Below are 24185 nucleotides of genomic sequence, written 5' to 3'. Positions count from 1 at the left end.
CTCCAGCATTAAAGCTTGCTGCTTCATTCATGGTGTGATTTCTTGTACGCATGGCTACTCTTAAAAATCTGTAGATACTCCACTTCTGCTTTTCTGAGTGACATCACAGTCCCCGGGGTCTATTCTACAGAAAATTTGATGTGAACAGTGCGTCACTCTGTGCATGTGTGTTTGTTGATACAGCTGAAAGGAGGACAGTTTCAGTTTATTAAAAAAATGGAGAATGGGGAGAAGAGTTTTCTTATTATGCAGCGATAAACACAGAGATAGCGTATCCTTTGCAATGTGTGACAACATGTGGTGAGTCACATGGTTTCTCGCTGTTTTGTGTGGCTGAATGCGGCGAATGACCTCAAACGTCAACTCCTAATTGTCACTGATTGTGCTATAAAACGTCACGGATTTAAAAGGGAGTTTATTATGCACATATGTATCAAAGCTTAAAAACAGTGGCTTCTATACAGATGCCCACGTGAATGCAGTGAGTCGGTGTGTGCTCTGGGTACATGTGGCGACGTTTCAAAGGTTAGTTGGATTTGTGAAATTACAGTCAGCAAACTTTTGAATGTTAAAGTCATCATGTGGTGGAATCTGCAGCATCAGACGAGTCTTCAAGTCTCCCAGCCTCTCATCACATATGTTCTTAAGGCACTAACTGAAGAACTGCAGCATGCTGGGTTATGTTAATGACATGGCTGCACAAAGGAACTGTCCGCTTGAATTATGGAAGTGTTGGACTCCTGGCTTCTGCTCTCGTTTCTTTTTTCCCCTCGTCTTCTTCCGCGCACTTCCTTCCCCTTTTTCAACCGCTTCCCACTGTCCTTTGATTTTCCCCTCCCCTGCACAGTGAGGAGAGGTGGGCTAATCCTCTGTATCAAATGTGTCACCTACTCTAAGCAGGAATGAATAGGCCCTAGATTACCACCAGACACTAATCGCATTTAGCCTTCCCGATGATAGCTTCTGTTCCGGGTTGGGCACTGAGGCCCGTGTTATTTGACGCATGCCTTGAGTTTTGTTCGGATGCAGCTGTTGTCATGCACCTGTTGTGCGTCTTCCTTCCTTTTTTCTTCCTGAATTCTGTGGAGGTCATTGTGGGATTATAAATTCAAGGTTTGCACAGATGGAGGTGAGTTTGGTTTACATAGGCACAAAAGCCTATAGAACTGCTGTTGCGACAGTGCAGACAACTATGTTTGAAGGTCCAGCAGGATCTTTCGTGCTAAAAGCTGATCTGTAGCTGAGTTCTGTGCACCAATCATTTCTGAGCAGACTTTGGTCAAATGATCGCCCTGAAGATCCAAAAAAGGAAATACAGTTACACCAAAGTGCAGTTTCAAAACCACTGGCTATTGTTTGTTAGCTTTTTAACACGTATCAGCAATAACTAACTCACAAAACAGGAAGTTTCAGACCCTATGTAGAGATGCATTGATTGTAAAAGTGTGATTGCCATTTTATTTCTAAGAACTGACTGCACATATAAGCAAAAATCAACTATTCTTCAATGCAAATTGTTATAAATGTAATAAAAGAACTTATTCAACTGTATAACTCCCCCTGCAGTGAGTTACAGTTTGTCAGCTGGGTGGAGGTGATTTTAAGTGTTTGATTAGGTTTGCTGTTACAAACGTTTTCATGGTGGTCCCTCTGTGGTTTACCTTAGCGAGCTTTGTGTCTTCACTCACACTGGGGAGTTTGTAAGCTAACAAGTGTGTGCCTGCACCGATGTACGAGTGCTGAGTGTTAATGAAAGGGACAGACATATGGGAAGCTGACCTGCCAGTCAGTAGTCGGGGCCAATATTGCTCATGATCATCCGATTTGTGTCTGAAGCTCAATCAATGCATTTCTAAATACATATGCACTCGGTTACACTGATATCATGATTTCACTGGAAGCCCCAGAAAATGTGTTTTTTCCTTTGAGAGAGTTAAATAAGATCAGTTTTATGTCTGTGCTCGAGATGTTCCTGCCTAATAATTTAATAGCTGTTAAAACAATAGAAAAAGAATTCTCACACTTTGAATGGACAAAGTTAAACACGCAAACAAATATTTTGAGCTGTTATTCTCGTTTCATGTTAATAAGATGTTAGATATGACACATGCACATACAACCTTCATTCACAGAGAGAGGGAAGTAGAGCCATCTGCAGCCCCGGGCAGTGGCCAGTGTAACAAGTTTCAACTGGTACCTGCAGTTGTGCGCTGATAAAATAAACATTATATTTTCAATCGACTAATATTTCTGGCTCCAGCTAACGTCTAGTCCAGGGGTCGGCAACCTGCGTCTCCGGAGCCGCATGCGGCTCTTTAGTCCTTATAGTGCGGCTCCGCGTGGTTTGGGAAAATAAATTAGAAGTATTTAGCTGAAGTGTATTTTATTTATGTTAGTTCTTTTTTAACTTGTAGTTCTAAATTGGAAGATTATTGTGATATTGAAATAAAAAAATATTATATTCTGTTATTTTTTTCATCGCTCAAAATAAGCGTCACACTCGCGGAAGCCGGTGTACCCGCCAAAACGCCGTGCATTTATCGAGACTTTCAACCCCAGGTAGGCCAATTATGGATCTTCGGATCCACATTACGTCAGCAGCTATTCTCTACAGCTATTCTTAAAAACAAACACCGCTCACGCCTCACAGATGACAGCTTACAGTCCTGCGTAAAGATGAAAGCCCCGATTTGCAGACGCTGTTCGGGAGCAGAAGTCCCATTGTAAACATATCACGGCAGACCCGACGATGTTTGCATGAACACGCTTTTCAGCATTTCTTTATGGACCACTTTTCACACACGGTTGCTGACGCATACAGACGGCTGTAGCTTTTCAGCTCACAGCCCGACACATACCAACACAACAGCATAGATAGCACAGATGTAAAGGCGGCGAGGCGTGGTTGCGGGCGCCGCTCAGGTGCGTCCGCCTCCCCTGCGGCGGAGCTGTAGACCACGCCCCGCCACACACATTAACCAGGTAAAATACATATTTAATCCGAATTTTGCAAATATCTATTTTTCATTTTTTAGCAGAAAAATTTTTCTATAGAATAAAAATGGCCTTTCAGTTTCTCTAAAGCTTTGAGATTTTTGTTTTATTCTGTTTGGAGTGGAAGAGTAAGGGGGCTGTTTCTTAGCTGTGTGCTTGCGAAATATCCATAGTTGTCATAATTCTTCTCCTTAATTACACTTGAGAGGTGGAACTGCAGATTTCATTTGGAAAAAAAGGCCAATAGTAAACATACAAGGAGTTTCAACTGAGATTTTGAATATAGCTTTAATTTGACACTCGACTAAAGACGCTCTCTTGGAGATTAAAATGATCAGTTCCCCTTCGATGAGGACAAACACATTCTTTCACGTACATATTTCATACATGAGATCAGCTAAAGAGCTACACACAGCATATAAAACACACTGACAGCTCCTTGCAGTCTCTGTCAGTGTGTTTTAGATATATTGTGTTACTATATGGGTCAACATAACATAACATAAACATAACCTAATTATATCTTGGACCCATTCTTTATGCCTGTCAGGCTTTGTTTGTACTGGCTGAAGCTTAAATGAGGGCATTGTGGACATCACAACAGCCAATCTACGAACAAGCTCTGCAAATTAGTTTGGACTATAACTGCTGTGTTGTGCGGCATTGGTCCATATCCTTATGCAAATAAACTGCAGATTCATAGAAGAAAAATCACGGTGTTTGATCAGTGGTGCAGCTACCCAGACTAACTACATCCTGCCCTTTTTACAAAGCATCAAAACAGCCTGAGAATATAAATGCCAGTGACTGTACATCGCTGTAACCACTTTTTCTATATTTAGTTTAATACTGCTTAACATTAACAGTTACAGCATTTTAATTAGGCATTTCCAATGTGGTTAACTTGCACCAGCGATATAAAAGTACATTTTGTGTGTATGTTTTAGGTCATGGGTGTGATGTTTTTTTACATCTCAATACAATATACAGAAATGCTGCTCTTTCTGTAGCCTCCATTCTCCCTTACTCCTCTTCCCAGCACATACTTCATTCTAATACAGTGTCAAGGGCACTGGAGCAAAGCTATATGCAGCTTGACCAGCAGTAAATTTTCCTTCTGTCAAGCCCTGTTCCAGTGTCTTCTCCTTATTTGCCATGACCTTCGCACTACCCTCTTTCTGTCTCCTTGAACCATGCAGCTCTGCAGGCTCTCATCAGCAAAGCCTTGTGTCACTCTCTGACTCCTCTTCCTTCTATCGCTCCTTATTGCCACCCCCTCCCCATCTCCCGTTAGTCATCCTCTCCCTGAGAGCTGTGAATTTTACGACTGCTCGTACAGTGAACCTAGTCTTCTAGACCGAGGCTAAACGACTGCCCTTGGAATGACACGTTCTCGAGCCCCAACCCAATCTATTTGTAATCTTAATAGATCGACATAGATGTATTTGGTAGAACTTTTTCTGTGTTTTCCTTTTTCTTAAATGTGCGAGGATAGTTTCTAGCATGCACATCAATGTAAAATTATTTTCTTCACAGCTGGCTTTATTATTGATTCCTGACATCAGAGGCAATATCTCCAGCTACATAGCAAAGTGTGCATTCAAATCCAAATGACATTCTGCTTTAAAATGCATGTAAAAGCTGCACAATGGAACAATTTCCCTTATCCATAATTAACATAAATTGCAGCTGGTTGCAACAGAAACAGGAAAACCTGCAAGTTTAAGTTGCTGCAAGCCTCTTTGCATGTAGATCACAACTTTATTTGTGATCTATATGTCCTAATCGAGGTCATATCTTTTCCTGCCCACTGTGTTCTGGGCAGTTCTTTCCACTGCTCTTCCTCCTTTTAACTTTTACGTTACAAGAATTGGAGAATGTTGAAGTCCCAGAAAGGAGCCAAAAGTGTAAACTTTGTGTGAACTGATTACTACAGCTGTGTACATTTAGGTTTTATTAGTTTTGTTTGTTTAAAATTTGAATTAATTTAGCTGGATAAGGCATTTTATACTAACTGTGACTCAGCATGAAGCACTCTCAAAGATGCTGGATCCTCTAAATGATACACGCAGTGTCCTTTGGTATGATCGACATGAAGCACCAAATGCTGCAGTATTAAACACTGAAGGCAAACACATCCAGCAATATAAAACTGCGACAAAGGGCCTTATGTCATATTTGGGAAGTTTATATTTCCTTTGTTTCAGTTCACTTTTTGACACAGGTTTTGTTCTGCTGTTTGGTTTAGGCACGAATGCTTCTGGCTAGATGTAGGAACGCACCGTGACATCCTTAACCTTGGATATTGAAGAGTTACACTACAGCATGCTTTTAGATGGTATCGATACAGTGCGGATTATGAGTTCTCGCATTCCACATTGTTTCTGTTCATTCATTCATTATTGATTATTTTGCTGTGAGAGGACATAAACAGCAGGCCTGCACAGGTCTCCAGCCTGAACAGGGCTTTTTAATTATCTCTGAGTCTGAACACACATGAGAATTTCTTCTTTTTTTAAACATAAACAGCTTGAATTCAACTCAGGTGTGCAAAACCTCCATCGCCATGCATTTGATGTAAATGTGCAACTGTTAGAAAAGCATGCCAGAACGGATCAAAGGAACTGATAACTGTGGGGACAAACAGTTCATATGAAATTTCAAATGAACCACTTTTCATTTTTCTTTCGTGACCAACTGTCTACCAAGTGACAATTTACAGAAGATTGCAACTGCACACATTTCGCAGTGCATTGCACTATTTGGATGGCATCGTGGTGTAGTGGTTATCACTTTGAGCACACAGCAGATTCTGCGTTGGTTGTGGGCTTTCAGTGTGGAGCTTGCATGTTCTCACTGTCACATCCATGCAAGTTTATAGATGATCCTAAGGTGCTCATGTGTGAGAGGTACATACAACCTTTAAACTGCATATAATAAAACGCTGTGTGAATGGAATTTGGTCTGAATCACCCTGAGTACTGTAGTATCTGAATGCCAGTCCATTTTCACTCCCTGACTCTCTGTAATAATGGATATCCGGATACCTTTGCCAGACAAGTTTGTGATCCCTTAGGCTGCTGGCATGGATGCTGTTAAATTGCTGCAATTGTTTGATGGAATTCTGCCTTTATGCCATTAGTGTGTGCACAGTGTGGGCATGTCTTTTTCCAGATGTTAGATTGACTCTCCTTCTTATTTTGAGTAAGTGAGATGGGTCAAGGTTAAGTGCAGTGGAAGGAGGAGATAGCATTGTTGTCAAGTGTGGGATTAGACAACTAAAGGAGCCCTGCTCATGCACACTCCACAAAGCTATTAACAGGGGCGTCTGCTTAATATCAGTCTGTTGCAGATTGATATTACACTGCACATACACTGCATTAGTAGGGTCTTCATTAGACTTTTTTTCTTTCCTTAAGCTCTATCCTAAGTACTGCAATTTACTCTTTGCTTCTTATCTCTTCTTCATGTATGTGAAGACCATTTCTGCAACTTGTGCATTCAAAATTGCCAATTGTTGATTCCAATTTTCTAAATAAAAGATCTTATAGAAGATATATTTTGGTTTTCCATATGTTAATGTGACACTTTGTACACTCAGAGTTTGAGCTCTTTATAATATGCAGTGTTTAGCCTGACGTGGCTCGGTCTGCTATGTCATAAAATTCTCCCTGAAGGCAGAACAGCGAGGCAGGATCTGATCTTTCCCATCCACCATTACTCAGTCCTGACAGGCCAGTGAATTCCCCACACCCCTCCCAGTCGGCAGTTCAAAGCCTTACATTTGCCACTAGAGAGGAGGGGGCGCCGCGTTGAACTTGGGGCCCACTGACAGAATTTACCCTCAAGATGTTTTCGGTTGAATGTCCTCTGAAGTGGGAGGACTTTTTCTGCTTCTGTTTTAAACTTCCTTGGGATCAGTGTGGACATTTCATTTGGGGAGATCACATTGGTGATTTTTCACACTTTCACGCCAAAAGCAACGGGTGCACAAATCCTGCAAAACGCAGCACTTCTTGCAGCTTGCATGAAAATTTCTTGGCCACAAGCCTCGCATCTCCAGTGCCTGTGCTCTTGCATCATTGCACATGATTGTTTTTAATAATTGGCAAATACCACTAGTTGTAAAATAAAATCCCACAATTTACTATAGTGAAAGTTTGCAGCCAGATTGTTAGAACATCATAAAGGAATTTATGAATCAGGTTTTACAGTTTTCATTTGCAAGTGTAAAGATGTGGCAGTGATATTAATTGTTTTTTTTTATTTCAGTCAGACAGCTTTGTGAAAAAAGGACAAAAAATCCAATAGAACTAGAGAAAGGACAGCAAAGAACTAAATTAAATTAAAGAAGCACAAATTATTATTGTGCTCTTATTATTGTGTTATTATTGACATGATGTAGGGGAATGGAGGGCAGGCGTGGGTCAGATAAGCATCAAGTGATCCGTCATGGTGAGCACAAGAGTCAGCATATGAGCGATCTTATCGAAGTATCCGCATTTGGATGTTCTGGCACCCTTCCAGTCTTGGATGGATAATTGAGATCACATAATTAAATATTCCTGCCAGGAAGCTACTTTACGACATTATGCCTTTAGGTCACATACAGCTTGGGAACATTAGAACCTTAAACACTTCCCACATCTGGATCTTCTTGCAGTGTCGTAGGTATCTACGCTACATTTAATTACCGCGCTCGTATTGTTTTTACTTATGGCATCTGTGTTTGTTTTGTTAAAGGCAACCTAATTTGGTTTTCCTTATTTGTTGTCATATGTATACTGTTACAGTAGAGGATGCTCATATTGAACACAGGCAAAGTTAAGAGTCAGAGACAGACTGCTGTAAGCACTCTGTCTCTGACAGATTTTTCTGCTCTTAGGTCTGTACGATGCCAATGAAAGCAGATACTTCTATTTTGAACTCTGAATCATGCAAAGCTAGTTATTTAAGAATAAAAACATGCAGTTGAAAATGAGCCGAATGGGTTCCCTTTAACAGGAAACAGGAAGTTGCCGGTTTCAAGTTTGCTATGTTGTTATTTCATAGTTAAAGAATCTACACCTTTAAGTTTGAGGTGATTCTTCAGAATATGCCGTCTGAAGCAAAGAAGAAAGTAGGTAATTGAAGGCAGTCCATGGTGAAAGCTGCTGAACATATGGCCTGATGTGTCCTTGGCTTTGGTTCAATCAGATCTGCGCATACGGTTTCGACCCACATCCTAAAGTGCTCAGCAGTATGTGACATTGCACTGAGGTTGGCTTAGTGCTATATAAGAAGGTGGTCCAGTCAGCGCAAATATAGCACAAGCATGTGATCAAATGGCACACGCATACGATTGAAACCCGACTTGTCACAGGACACTCGTGAACACGGGCCCAGCAAAGTTTCACATGCTCTGTGCAAAACACAAGACAGCTGTGATCATTTTATTATTCACAAAGGACATGCATTGTAGATGCAGAACATACCATGAAGTATTCTTTATTGAATATGAAGTAGGGCTGCCACAAATGATTATTTTGATAGTCGACTAGTCACCGAATATTTTTGCGATTAGTCGACTAATCAGATCATGCATCCATTGGACGTAAAACGTACAGCTTATTGCACCAGCAGCATCTGCTCTTATATAACTATCATTAGCTTACAGCTTTAAGTGTTTAAGGTATGTGCTAACTAAAAATAAAGACAAGATGATAGTTTATTACATTTTAATGAAATTTGCAGATTGTTTTGGTGAAGTTTAATAAACTCAGTCTCGTCTGCTCCTTGCTATCTAAAATATAACAGGACACCGGAGTATATTCTCAAGCATCTCACACTTCTGATAATCAGTTGTCTGCTTGATGTTTATTCAGCTGTGTAAAAACTATAACTTTAATCTCAGCCAAACCGATTTACTCAGGAACAAATAAAATACTAAAAAAAGCCAAACAATAACATTTTTAAGTTATCTAAGTGACTTATATATCATGTTTAACCTGAGTAGCAAAAGACGGCGGTGGGTTTGAAAACGATTTGCCGGGAGTCCGGTGTTCTCACCGGCTCTAGTGAGCCTTGCCCCCGGCTAGCTATCGAGCTGGTGGGTAACAGACGTCTCCAAAAACGTTGGAGCGCTTTTGAAAATATGTAGTGTCTTAATAAACTGAGCAGATATTTGAGGTTTATACAGCTACAGTCTCGCCTGAAAATATGTTAAATGTTTATTTTGTGACCCAGAAAGAATAATAAGAGTAATATTAAAACTAACTAGCTGCCGCCATTGTTGGAAACTGAGCTGGGCCACGCTATGAATCCTGGGACACAGCTTCTTCTTCTTCGGGGTTTAACGGCAGCTGGCATCCTTGTACATGCAGTGCTGCCATCTTCTGTTTCAGTCCGTTATTACACTCTTAAATCCTGCTACTTATTCCTGCGTCCTAAATCTTCAAACGACGAGTCGACTATTAAATTAGTCGTCGACGATTTTGATAGTCGACGTAATCGTGACTAGTCGACTAATCGTGGCAGCCCTAATACAAAGATTATATTATAGTTTAAGGATTACACTATTATGCAAGTAAAGTTAAAAAAAACAAAGCAAAGAAACATCTAAATTTTTAAACCCTGGTGTGAATCATCCAAAAATTTCACAGCTTCTCCATTCAGTTCTCTTACAGTTTCCACATTTTCCTTCATGCTAAGAAACCTTCTTCCTTGTGCCCCATCTTCTTTTTTTCTCTATTTTTTGCCCACACAGGCCTACAAGGGAAGAGCCCTCCAGCTAATTAAAAACTTGCCAGTGGAATTTCGCTGTGACAAAAGGAGCTATTCATGTCAGCAGGACGGTGAAAAGGCTGCGCCGGCAGCAGCGATAACATTGCTCAGCGTTAGCAAAATGAAGAGGCTTTACTTTGAAGCTCGTCCTCTTACGAAGACACCCAAGCACTTGACTCGGTGCATTGCTGCTCTCCCTTTGCTTCTGTTTTGACATCCATTATCATCTGATGCTCTGCAGTGGGGGAGTGCAGCTTAAACTTGAGTGTCAGTAGGTCTGCGTAGCTGACCTTCAGTCTGAAGATGCTGTCCTTAATGAGTTCATCTGTTGCCTGTGAAACGTATCTGACCCATACTACATTTTTCTTTTTTGCACACAAAAAAAATCCATTATAGACTCGATCCATTTCACCGCCACGTTGTTAGTCCACCCCTCGGCTGTATCTGCAAAGTCAGAGATCCCATGTGCAAACTCAGGGAATGACCTTCGGCCTCATCTCTTAGCCAAATTAGTCATCTTTAGGGCCTTCAGTCTATCAAATTATCCACCCATACCCTCATCCATCCATCCAACCTTCCTGTTCTCTCTGCAGCAGTTTCTCCGGGAAAATTGATTCTTTACGTTAAAGCAGAGGGGAGTTCCCTCGTATGTGGTATTTTAAGTGCAACCCACACTTTCCATTGCAGACACACGTCATCGAGAGTACATTGGTAGTGGGTGATATGAATAGAATTCACTCACAGTGTATAGTACATACTCTGAAACATCACTTGAGAAAATTGAATGTGAAAGTCCATTGTTGACCTTGGCAACAGCGATTGATCCTCCTGCAGCAGATGGAATATCCTCGGTGGAAAACTCTGGAGAAAAGTATTGAGTGGACTTCAGGCTAGGAAGTATATGTCAAATTGAGATAGTATTGACATTAAATAATAAATGAGGAGAAGAGGAGGAGGAAAAGTGTCCATTTCAAGAAGCTGAAAACGCTTTTCTCCAAATCTCAACTTTCTTTAACTGACTGCAAAGTTGTCTACATCATTCTCTGACTTTTTTTGTTGACACTTTCCAGTTTTGTAGTACAGTCAGTTCAACATATGGAGACATACAAACAAAAGCATTACTTCAGGCATTTCCTATCGTAGGGGATCGTGGAGACATTAAGGGCTTCCTTCCTTCTTCAACGTCTTAAAACACTTTCAAATTTCTGTTTCCTTCCTCTTTCTAATTTTTTATTTTTTTTTTACCATGAAGTGATTTTCTCGTGTTCTTGAACCCCCTCTCTCATTCAGTTTCTCTCTTCCTCTCTTTCTATTTCCTCTTCTGCCTCTAACCTCTGTCATTGTGTGCCAAGTAGCTGTTGTAGCCAGTATGCATTCTGACACTTGTGGGCATTACTGTCCTCATGGAGCTTTATAGGGAGACAAACTGTAATGAAATGCTACAAGGATGCTGGGATGTATTTGTCAACAGTATAGTGTTGTCTACTAAAGTATTCATTTAGGTGTCACCAGAGAATAGACAAGCTGAACTAAACATCTTTCACAGCCAAACCTCAGACATTAAAATGAGACATTGCATGCTGAGTCACTGCTCCATTGCATAAAGTCGAACTTGTGCAACAGAGTTTACTTTTGTTAAGTTACTGTGGTTTTATAGGCATAAAGTAAAGCGTCATATCTGTGGAAAATTGAATATTTTGGGGAGAAATGTGTTTGAAAGAATTAATAAGTGTGAAATGACAGGATGTAGATAACAAAGGAAGGAAAAACAAAAGATGGGCTTATGATGACACTACATGCGGAGCCATCAGGGGTTTTCCTGTCTCAAAATTGGCCTTTGGGGAGTGACTTTGCATCTAATGTTGATTGGACTGTGTGCACTAAAGGCAGTAGGTCTGTGTCATTTTATGTGACAGAAATCTGTGTCTGTTATGCTTGAATAAATGAAACCACAATCTATAAAACTGGTTAAAAATATCTAATGCCAGTGCTGAGGTTTTCTGACTAAAACCTCTTAGGAATTTTAGTGGCTAAAATTCCCCTATGTATGAAAAACCCTGGCCATATGCTGTGCAATAGTGGCTTTTGCTTTTTAACCAATTAATTGGTTAAAGTTCTTTCCCCCCTGTTCCAGTCCACATTCAGCTCTTTAGCTTGTGTACATACAGGGTTGATGTCGATCCTTTTATCTCACTTAAGTGGCCCACATAGTAGCACAAAGTTTCTAACCTGAGATGATATGTAGGTGAAGATCAGAGTCAGAGCCTGCTCCAGGAAGCAGATGTCTGCAGCATCTGTCTGATGCGAGACTTTCAACGTTCACTTCTAGTCTGACTGCAGCTAACATAAAACCAGTTATGCTAGCTGCAGGAGGACGTTTCTGCGTCCGTTACAGCATGACTGTGACACAGACCCATACATAAATGTTTGGCTTTCATGTCGGTCTCTGAGGTAAACAGGCCAAGTCTCCTGAGGCCAGAGTTAAAGAGTTAGAGAGAAAAGAGAGAGAAGGAAAAAGAAAGTGAGACGGAGTGGAAGAATGGGACAATAGAAGAAAATGAGAAGGAAAGGAGGAAAAAGGTGTGTCGAAGGAGAGTAACGTCAGGTGGTCAAAAGAAGGATGGAGTGAAAAAACCAGTTCTTCAATGTGAAAGAATGAAAGAATTGAGGAAAGGAGAGAACAAACAGAAAGGACAGCAAGAACACTGAGCCTGAGGAATGAGGACAAAGGGCAAGGAGGTGCCGTTACTGGCCTTTGTACCGTGTACCTTTGTTTGTCTTCTATATATTATATCCCTGCATCCTCCAACCACCACCTAAGCTTTTCATCCACTCTGACAATCCTCTTTTTATTTCTTCCAGAACGGAGGCAAGGCGGACTACACAACGCAAGAGGCCTGGGGAAATCATTAACTCCACGCTCGCGCAGTATGACTGGTAGGCTGTGTTCTGCCTGTCTTCTTGTGTATTTAATAAATGTATGCTTATTATGCGAGTGTACACAGCAGAGCCTCAGCGAGCCGCTGGCTTGTAGCCGGTGCTGTTTGTATAGCCGTTCATTATCTAATTGTAGCAGTGCCCACATGCCCACTTTGTCTGCTTGGTCCCACTGATCACTTGCTGGTCTGATTACATAGATGTAATTTTCACAGAGAAACGGTTCGACACGTCGGATTCACTGTGTGAAAACAATGCAGTATTATCATAATGACACAGCACCATCACCCAAATCTGCAGCTCTCCTCTGCTCCGCAGAGCTTTATGGCGAGTTTTTCTCTCACACCATGTCTGCAGCTCTCGAGAAACCCGTTGTGCGCTACCTGATCCACAGACAGTAAGCAGGCAAAGTTGAAGGCTTCCGCAGTGGAGTGGCTGGAAGCTAGAAAGCCAGATATTTCCCTCAGGGGTTGATTGGGAATAAAAGCAATACAAGAGAGACTGGAAATAAATAATAGATTCTGCAGTCGGTGTTTTTCATGTCGAGTTGATGATAACGTTGCGTTCCTGTGCTTCCACTTCCAACGATTGGGAGGAAAACAAGCATTTAATTCCTCTAAATTTTTTGAAATGTCAGTAGGTTCACTGTGGATTGCTCTGTAGTGTTTAAAAGTACACAGCAAAAGAGCGTTGACTGTTATTTATGTGTGTGTGTGTTTTCTTTTTGGAATGTCTAACCTCTTTAGATCACCATTGCTTTTATTAATTAAAGACTGCCAAACAGGGGACTGACTTCATTGGTATTCTGGAGCTTTGTTTCTTTTGTTCCTAGCTTGACAAGCTGTGTCTGCTGCTCGTGTAATTTTCAACTCTCGTCTCAATATTTCATCCAGTTCTTCTTGACCAAAGGGGAAAACCCCCCACTAATGTGCCACCTAATGTCATGGATTGGACTATTAACAAGTGTGTGCAGACCTACTGATTTATGTAAACATATTCATCTGTCAGAGGAAGAAGAAGCTCAAGCACCTGATGATTTGACACTTGTTTTGCATCACGTTTGCGCCATCATCCTTCACTGTGAGTCGTGTCTCGTCGTAATGACAGAACTGAATATTCGGGACTTTTAAGTTTCCTTCTGACTGGAGGGGATGTCTATAAAATATTTTCCATTCTTTGTCTTACAAATATTAATCAGCAGCAGTACATTCATCTGCTGCAGATCATTTATATCTGACAGAGCTGTCACACATCTTTTAAGGTCTTATTGGCTGGAATAACACTAGATAATAAATTGATCATCCAAGTAAATCAGCTGATCTTACTGCCAGGCTCGTCGGGTGATGGCTCAGCTGATACCTTCTATACACGCAGTTGGGTAATGTCATATAGGAAGTGATCGCTGCCTATCCTTGCTACTTCCTGCTTTTTCATGTCTGACACTGATGTGACATTTGACATTGATGTCTGCTCTGTTCAGTTTCTGAAAAATATATCTGTTTAGTTGTTGCAGTGTTCTGGTAGGTTATAAATATGCAAATATGTACGGTGGATTTGTGTACGTTGACAGTTGTATTTAAATTTGTTTGAGTCATTCAAAGATTCGTTTTGGGTCAAAGGTCTCCCTTCCTCTCCCGTCCTTTCCTCTCCCCTTTCTGCACAGCTGGGGAGAAAGGGGAAGCATATAATTGCAGTTTAATCCTCTTAAGTCCCTGCAGAGGAGGGAGGCAATGCATAGCGGCATGGACAGAAGAAGACAGAACAGCCATCGGAGTTGTTTGGACAGATGTTTGCAAGCCAAATGGGGACTCCTGTCAGTCACAGGTTGAAAGTGTGCATGTTAGATGGACACGTAATGTCGGAGCATTTGTAACAACAAAAGAATATTGAACATTTGACTGACTCGTTGTTTGGTAGCTTTTGCGATCAATATACACCTCAGGAGAAGTATTCTTTTATACTCTGAGCTTTTCTCACTTCTATTTCTTAATTTTAGTGAAGAGGAGACAGTAGAGCAGGGAGATGGAGCATCAGATGGCCTTGGGTTAGAATCAAAACCAGGCATCTGCATTTGGCCCCCTGTTCAACCACTGAGCGAAAACAATACCCCAGTAGAAGGGGAAAAAAAAGTCTGTTTTAAGCATTGACTTGTGTTGTAACTGATTATGATACTGCTGTAAATAATTGACATTCAGGATGCTCATCCTCGAAGGTTCGTGATTCAGGTTGAGAGATTGGTTAAACTGTCCAACAACCAGGTATGCCAGGGGTGTCCAGGAATCTGTGTCCTGCAGGTTTTAGATATCACCCTGGGTCAACACACCTGAATCAAATCAGTTCATTACCAGGATTGAAAGCCTATTTGACTCAGAAAATCCTGCAGATTTGACTGATCACTTGGTTTATTAGTTTGGCATGTGTAATAAAATATTAAGGTAAACGATTCTTTGAAAGGCATCCAAAAACATACAAGGTATGTTTGCTCGTCAAACCGAACCTTCATCAGTCATAAGAAAAGTTATTTTTGTTATAGCGTAAAGCAAACCTGCAGTAAGCAGCCATCCATCTGATATACATTCTGCATCCTGGATATGGGAGTATGTGTTTAGCTCACCTAAGCTATAGAATATATAGCAGCTGCAATAGAAAATGAAACCCTGTACTCTATATCATCCAGTGAAGGTAGAAGCCTCAGGTTGTAAAACATGCTCCCCTGTCAGGACAGCCTTTTCTGTCATAATGATCCGCACTGTACTGCATTTCTGTGTATGCTGTAATTCCAGAATATGTGTGAAGGAGGAGAGATTTAGTCAGCAGGGAAGAAAAATTGGTGAGCAGGACATTTTAGAAGGTGTTTTTAGCCCCAGGAAGCGTGTCTTTGAGAACTGGAGTGGGGGCAGTGAAGGCTTTAGCTACACTTTAAGGTTCAGGGGTTATGTGTGCATGTTTGTCTGGTGGGGTTACTCCATGTATAAGCGCAGCCATGTGTTTATGTGAATGTGTATCTTTAAGTGCTTGTGTGTCTTCAAGTGGAGGCAATCGGGGAGCGTTAGGCAGGGGTACAGGGAGGCGAGGAGGGCGAATCCGTCTCCCATCACTTGGCTACAGGCAAGCGTTCTTAGCACCTCGTAAATCTCACCTGCTGCTACAAGACTGCTGCTGACATAGCTGCTATAGTGCGTACTGTACTCACAAACATTCGTGCACACATGTGGTGTACATGCACATTTCGTAGAGCGTGTTGCATGCAGCACCAGAGTCGGTCATGTCAGCAGCAGGAGTGAAATTGGGAAAATAAAGTGATGTATAATCTGTCTGTTAGCGTTCCATGTTGGAAAATGGCATCTTTTATTGGAAGTGGTTTCTGTTGGAGCAAAGAGGAACAGCTGCTGAACTGAAAATAAGAAAATCCAGCTGTGCTCCATCTAGTCCTGTTATATTTTCTTTACTCTTTAGTTACATTGATGAATGATATATATGCGCTTGCAAATTTTCAACCTTTTGAAAGCGGTTCTTACTAAAGTTCTTACTAAGCTTAAAGGCGATTTCCAGTCAGATCTTATTTTCTTATAACTCTTATTAGCTGTAATGACACTGCAAGACGATACGTGATTGTAGGTTTTGGTTTTGTAAAGGAGCCAAAAGTTGAGAAAGATTACCAACGCTGCTTCGTTTTCAGTTTCAGTTTTGCCCTTCAAATAGATTTGACTTGGTAGTTTGAGCCTAAGCTCAAGCATCAGTGTCTTGAACCACGTTATAATCAACGACTCTTAACCAGTGTGGACACTCTGCATATCTCGTCTGTTCTCCTTGCAGTACGTTCCCACTCACGAAAACACGTTTTTACTTCAATGCAGTTGTGGTGCATCGTGGTAACCACAGATGTCAGAAGTTAAACCCGATTGCAGCACAGATTCCACTACTTGCACGGCGTTGCAAAATCGTGCACAGTTGTGTTGTACCCTTGGAGCTATTGCATTTGCGGAATTTGTGCTTGTAAACACAGCTCACTGCACTCACGTTAGCTCTCCAGGACATACTTTGCATGTAAAAAAAATGGAATACACATCCTTTACACATTGTGATACCTGTATGTGTGTGTGTGTGTGTTTTCTATGTTTAGTTCAAAGTGTTTCTCCCTGCTCGCGCCACTTGTGTTTTTCATTTCTGCTAGCTTTAGAAAGCTTTCCTTGCTCTTACAGTAACTCGCTTCACAGTGGTGACGATCGATCGGTGTAGCCTCTCCTTACACCAAACATCATTTCAAAATGTGCAGCGCTGGGAGTACGGATGGCATGTGCGCATGCAGTGCAAGTGTCGGTTATATATCCGCTGGATAGGAGACAGTGCTGGGTCAAATTAAAGTGAATATTTAAATAACAATAATATCATACATGAATTGAATTGGTTAAGTGCTTCAGAAACGGATGAATGGAAACACGAGCTAAATGTTATCATGTGTAGGAAATTTCTGAATGTTGTCAACGGTCAAAGACTGTGTTTGTTTTATCAGTTGATGCTTTGCATACTCATTCAAACAATTGCTTGTTTGTTATGCATCTGCACAGGCCTTTTTTAACAAGCGTTCAGCAACAGTTGCTGGCTGTTGCAAGTTTAACTGAGTCTTGAATGTATAAATTTATGCATGATCTGATGCGAGTGCCATGTTTTGCAAAAATAAGATGTGGTTTTTCATAATAAATTGTAATCTGCAAAATCCGAGCAAAGTCACTCAACCAAGACTGATCCTACTTTGAATTCATCATATTCATCATCAGAATTCAGTGGTTTTCTTTTGTTTGTTTGTTTGATTTAATATTTATGTTTTTTAGGTATTAGGGTTCAGTCATAATCCAGGTTCAGCATGAATTCTTAGCATTATGCTGCTGACAAAACAATAACCTCTAAAAAAAATGTTTCTGAATGCTTTCCAATAAATTTCAATATCATGTCTTGATTTCCTGTGACAGTCTGTCAGCCCACGTACTTGTCACACTGAGTCAGCTGCTGATACATATACAAGAGTAGTGAACAGTTCACTGGCCACATGGTATTTAAGTGGATTCATGTGATTCGTCTGTGAAGGTTCTCAGTCATCCAGGTCATCGTAGTCAAAGGAGCTTGCAAAGAAAAGCGTCTGGACTTCTTTAAGTTGCTTGAAGACGTTTCACCTCTCATCCGAGAAGCTTCTTCAGTTCTAAGGTCAAATGGTGGAGAGTCCCAGATGTGATTCATGCCTTCTTTAGCAGTACTGTATCTTTGCTGCTCACTAATTGTAGTCTTTGTAATGTTTGTTTATCTATTGGCAAATGTGTTCTAGTACTTTTTTTTATGAGTTCTGCACGGCTTCATTGATAAGGTAGAAACATACAGTTGGTGGCAATGAAACAAATTACCAAGTCAAAAAGTGTAGCGAACCATTGGCATAATGGCATTCAAGAAGACCGCAGTGATTGACATGTGACACTGATTGGCAGCACTTTGGTGCAGTGATTGCCAAAGTGCTGCCAATCACTGCTTCCCTAGAGTGTGGTCACAACTGGGTACCACGTGCTGTACCGAGAATCTTGTGATTGCTTTGGTTGTCAGCAGATTTTTATGGTTAAGCACACAGTTGTTGCCAATTTTCTGCATCTTGTTTGTCAAGATTTCTTCACAAGACACTGAAAGATGCGACACAAACTGGACTGTTTGTTGGCGCTGTTTGTCGCACTTTCTGAAACATTGCTGAAGTGGAAGGCCCAACATTCACTTTCAAAGCCAACATTGAGTGTTTGTAGACAAGTTGCCATGGTCCATGCAAACTATAAGCTGCTGTTGTACCTACCAGCGGACAAAGCAATAACAAGGAGGTTTTTGGTGCAGAACCCTCTTTGTGACTGATTTTACCTACCAGCTTTCAGCAAACTCCAACAGCCACTCGCCAGTCTGTTGGGAGTACACATTGGCTTGCCAACCGGCCTCCAGGCCTGTATGGCTGAGGTCTCGTGTTTTCTGTATACAATGAAATGCATCTTGTTATGTCCAGGATGTTTCTCACTTCCAGCATGAAAAGAAAGTTCGATGAGGATAAAATCGCAAATGAACCTATTAGATGATGTTAGACAGTGCTTTCGTACACCACCCTCATATGAGTAAATATCTTGATGAAGATTTTTTGTTCTCTCACTCCAGCAAAACTCCAGAGACTTGTTGAGCGAATATGAAAAGGCACCGAAGCGCTATTTCAGGTACAGCCCTTTCCATGTTACATATAGACTTTTTAAAAACTCTAATTGCTGTTAAAAACTCCAGAGGTGACTTCCTTGCCGTTAAAGGCTCTTTCGTCTTGGTCATGCCTGATTGAAAGATGAAATGTTCTTGGGAACTTGTTTGCCGAGAATTCTTTACAGGAATAGAAACAAACTGATTTTCCGATGTACCTGTTTTCCCATTTCAGTTGAAGAAAATTAGTGATGACTGATGTACTGATGCACGCACACACACACAGGCTTGACTTGACTTTAATGGCCACATTAGCAGGTTCAGTGGAATTTGTTTTCGGAAAGTATGACAGCTACGACTGGCTCGAGGTAAAATCTGTTTGCCTGAGGGATTCTGGAAAGAGACTCTCATTATTCCCATTTAGTCTGAGCTGTTTATACATGAAAGAATACATGTGCCGGTATTTGAACAGGTGCCTATAGAAGTTTTATTTGTTTTTAAGCAGCGACCGGAGTAATAGTTTAGTGCTGTAGTGCTCGCTTTCTTTCCTCGTTACTCTCACTCACAGCAGAAGTGTTGAGATTGCTGCACATAGTGTCACTGCCACTCTTCTCTCTGGCCTATTTTTCACACGGCTGTGCGGAACATTGATGGCTTACTCAGTAATGGCAGTTAAAAGCCACCAGTCCTGTGTCTGTCTGTCACCCACACAGATGTAGATGTCTGAGCAGATCTGTGTGTGTGTGTATGTGAGGCATAGACACAAACACATTCATTGACAGAGTAAATAAGAATCCTTCTCAACTTTTGTGGCTTATCTCGTTCTTCTGTTGTGATAAGAAGAAAGGGGTATTTGTGACGTATTTGTGGCCTTGAAGGGAAATTATCTCAAAAGTCATCTCTCCAAAATGGAAAATGTCAAAATGAATAAATGCCAGTACAGTACCACAAATGACAACAAAAATAGTAGAAGCTTGTGTCTACAAATGTGTTCAATGAACCTTCACTCCTCGGGCATGTTGCTTCAAAGCTGAGCAGCCATGAAGGAAAAAACCTTGGTCACTTTTTAAATCTACATCTCTAATGTTTAGGAGCCAGAGACAAGACAAGACTTCACTTAAAATTTACAGGGATGTAGATGTTAAATAATGGGAAGATATGTGGATAAATCATGACTTAGTGGTGTCCAAGTTTCTCAGTTAGATCCAGATGTGTTAAATACATCCGGTACGGCTAAAACGGTAGAATGAACAGTGAGCCGATGCACAGAAATCAAGCTGAAGTCACGTGGATGTTTGGGAACTACTACGAAACAAAGCTTACGACTAAGTCAGTTTAAAATGAACAATTAATTACACATTATGACTTAAACATGGACTCCAAGAAGCTGGCAGCCACAAATCTCTGAGGTACCCATCTAAAGACAGGCATGATAGATTACTGCTAGTATTCTCACTGTGCTGTTTTTGCTGTTGTCTTTGAACATCAATTCTCAAACCTCCAAAAACCACATGCAGACAACCGACATTGGCTACATCTCTGGAAGTGTCTGTGGGTATCTGTCAGCTGGACTAACTAGCTGTCTGCTGCCACCCTGTCCACAGCTCATTGATTACTGAAACCCCCTCTGCTCAGAGGCTATTTGCTAGTGGCTCAGGGGGGCAATGGTTTCCTGGCAAACAGAGTGCGTCCGGGCTAAACTGAGCTCTTTTTTTTTCATACCCTGACAGACGTTTGCTAAATGAGAGATCGAATACATTAGCGCAGAAGGTACACATTTGCGACTGCTGCACTTTGCCGATGCTGCTCGTGTTTTCGAGTGAACATGGTTATTTGCAGTTGTCGTACACAAGCGAGGCCTGATTATGTGGTGCTCGAAGACCAGACTCATTCATTTTCCCTGTGGCATTTTGATATGTGTTTGTGGATGTCATCTCTCTGGCCGCACCGCTACTTTTAGATGCTTTTTTTTTTTTTTACTTGGGAGGAGGGGTTACCATCTATTTCTACACACAGTTGGCATTAATGATCTGTTATGTTAGCCACTAGCAGTGGTACCTTTGGTCTGGCATCCTGTCGATACACTGTGTATATATAAATCAAGCTGAGCTCAAGGTTAAACATTTTATGTGTGTGTTGGCTGCTTTCTGTGCTGCTGGTGCTGAAATCTGGACAATAAATGGCCTCAGTCAGGACGTTTGCATAGCCTAATTAGCATGAATAAAGTTGGCCTTTTACTTTAATTTTTGCTGTCAGCAAAGTCTGTCTCCATACTTTCTAACTTCTCTTCCGTGTCTGTGGTGCTCTTGTCTTGCCTGTTAGTTCCTACTATTTAGGACAAATGTATATTATTTAAGTTTAAATAAAATGTTAATTTATCTCCTAAAATAGCTGACCCCTCCATCTTTTAGAAAACTGTCAAGCAGTAGTAATTTATTGGTGGATCAGTGGCAGACCTCCTGCTGTGAGTACTGGGACGTTGCCCTGTGGCTTCAGGGTCACTTTGACCTGCCGAGCAGTCAACTTGACCAGCAATAAAATAGTAAGTAGAAATTAGCTAAATCCACAGATCTCATGCAACTCCCTCATTCTTGGTGCCCCTGCACGTCAGTGATGCACACAGAGGTGCAACCAGGTCTACTTCTTTACAGGCTTCTTTACGGATAGATTAACCAATAGACTCTCACATCCACGATGATACAGACGCTGTACTGGTGTGTTGTGGTGAAGAGAGTGCTGAGGCTCCCTTGGCGAACACACCGTGAGAAGTTTGATTATTTAGGAGGGACTCTGAGTAGAACCACTACTCCTCTACTTGAAGGAGGCGGTTGAGGTGGTTCTGCGTCTGACTAGGATGACTTCTGAGCACCTCTTAGGTCAGGTGATTTGGGGTACTATGGGAGAAGGTTAGGGTCAGGGCATTCATCTCTTGGTTGGCTTGGGAACACCTCACTGTCCCCCGAGATGAGCTGGAGCAGGTGGCTGTTGACGGGGAAGTCTGAGACCTGTCTGCTCTCCCTGTGACCTGAAGAAGGGACAGAAGATGGATGGATTTATAATTGCTATGTTTGTGAGGATACACCTATAGGTATAGCATATGGGTTGTTGGTCAGTTCCAAATGTTTGCATTATGAAATCTGCATCAGTTTTTCCTCCCCAATTAACCAATTGTGCACATTTATCTCTAGTCTGATATTCCTCACATGCAAAATTAGCAGTCGAGTAGTTTTCCGTTCAGATTAATATGCAAGATTGGTGCAGGAGGCTGATTGACTCAAAAATAAATTACAGTCTGTGTGTCCGGGATAATTAACAAACATGTCATCCCGTGTGGCTTAATGATGGAGCTCCATGGAACAGAGCAGTAAGACATCAGGCGTCGACCCTACTGTTGTTAGCAGGATCCTTTCTTTTTATGGGATTTATCAGAAAATGCAGATTTTTGTGAGGGTGGCGGAGTAGTGTGCTACTGCGTCATACCTCAGCACTACTGAAGGAAGGAAGAACACCGGCCTCTGCCGCTAATAGGACAGCATTTTCTCTGCACTAATTGCTGAGTGTTGTTTTGCTTAGACTGTGGGATCCACAGTGCGGCTTTTATTGCCTCCCAGAATCCTCGCTGATAATTCATTGAGCAGTAATTATTGTTTGTTTTGCCTTGCTTTCCCACATAAAATCGGTCCGAGGTCAGCAGCTCAGGCTGTCATCAGAAATTTGACTCTCTGAGCACAATCACATCACATAATGATCTGTAACAAACAAGCCCCCCCACCCATCGCCCTCCGTCTCTCCTGCTGTGGCGGCGTCAAGCGTAATGACTCGTCCTCATCCTTTCCCCACTTATCTGCCAGCTCGTTTTGCTCCTCATCACGAGGCCCTCGGCGGTCCAGCTTCAAAAACAGAAACACACTGATGCCGTTCAGCGCCTGCTTATTAGGAGCGCCGCACTTGAAGATCCAAGAAATTGACCGTTTGTATTAGAGGTGGGAATCACCATACATCCCACGATACGATATTATCACAATAATTAATGCACGATACGATATTATTGCAATTTTTTTTAAATATTTTGCGATATTCAGATTCTGTACATAAAGGTAAACTTTATCAATATTCATTTTATCTAATATCAAAGTCTCGCACTCAGTCTTTCTCTCATTTCAGTCAGTTGTATTGTTGACAAACTTGAACGGTTTGTATTACAGTCTAGTCCAACTTAACTGAATGCAACCATCTGGTACAATTATAGCTATTCTGAACTATGCAATTTATGAAAACTATGCAGCCCCTTCAGCAACTGAAGAATTTGAAAGTAAATTAAAACAAAATATAATTTTACATTAAATAAAAAAGTTTTAAACTTAATTAAAATAAAACATTTCTTAAATTAAAATAAGTAAACTGTCATGTTTATTTCTGCCAAAAAAAAGTTAAACACATTTGGACAGTGAAGGAATGTCAGAATTCTTGCTCAGAAAAAGGATCAACATGCTCTGAAGTCACAGTTCCAGTCCACAAAAACTTTTTTTGTAACAAAATATCGATTTCTGCTGTCCCTGTATCGATACATTATTAGCAAACAAAATATCACGATACTACACAGTATCGATTTTTCCCCCCACCCCTAGTTTGTATTATGTCTGTTTATTTTTGCACCCTGCTAAATGTGCTTATGTTTAAGTGTTTTAGCGTGTGCTTGGTGTGTGTTCCCTCTACTATTCGAACATCTTAGGGCTTCATCTGTGACAGAACGTAAACACTCACACACTGTGTTTCATCCCAAACGGCATCTTTATCGCCATGAACAAATATTATGTGTTCAAAAACACACACTTGTGGCTACAGCATAAAGAAATCCTTGCAGCGCTTCCAAAGCGTGTCAGAGGTCTTTCTCCTGTTTTTTTCAGACGTGTCAACATGTATTTTTCCTCTGCGCATGCAGCATTTTATCTGGCCTTGGCCCACAGCTTTTGATTTCCGAGCACGTACAGGGTGGGCCTTTGCTGATCAAACGACCGCGCCTTAACGCGAGCGGAAGCCCTGGACATTGTCCCATCAATCAGATCGTAAATGTCATCAGAAGGATGTGGGATGTGGCGGCTACGGGGCAGATGAAACATGCTGAGGAAGGACTTTTATCCTGCAGGCTGGGATCCAGTGGGAGGTAGAACTTTATTCCTGTTCTGGGACGGTTATATAAGTTAGAGCCTGGTTTCTTTAACTAGCAGTTGGGGCCTGGTTTGGTCTGCAGGCCTGCATCTGGTCAATTCCCACATGACGAGTATATT

General features: G+C 41.3%; 1 protein-coding gene across 2 annotated transcripts in view; it reads left to right on the top strand.

Annotated features, from left to right (window-relative positions):
• Positions 1 to 24185, top strand: part of thrab (thyroid hormone receptor alpha b) — a 169465-nt gene that overhangs the window by 51837 nt on the left and 93443 nt on the right. For both annotated transcript variants that reach the window (XM_085285221.1, XM_085285222.1), the window contains exon 3: positions 12619 to 12693. The gene's annotated coding sequence lies outside the window, so the exon portion shown is untranslated. The remainder of the gene's footprint in view (positions 1 to 12618; positions 12694 to 24185) is intronic.

This window comes from Mchenga conophoros, linkage group LG8, assembly GCF_057382185.1.
Source record: "Mchenga conophoros isolate Kocher_MC1m ecotype Shallow Benthic linkage group LG8, M_conophoros_male_GT1.1, whole genome shotgun sequence".
Lineage (NCBI taxonomy): Eukaryota > Metazoa > Chordata > Actinopteri > Cichliformes > Cichlidae > Mchenga > Mchenga conophoros.
This window is presented reverse-complemented; position numbering and strand designations above follow the sequence as displayed.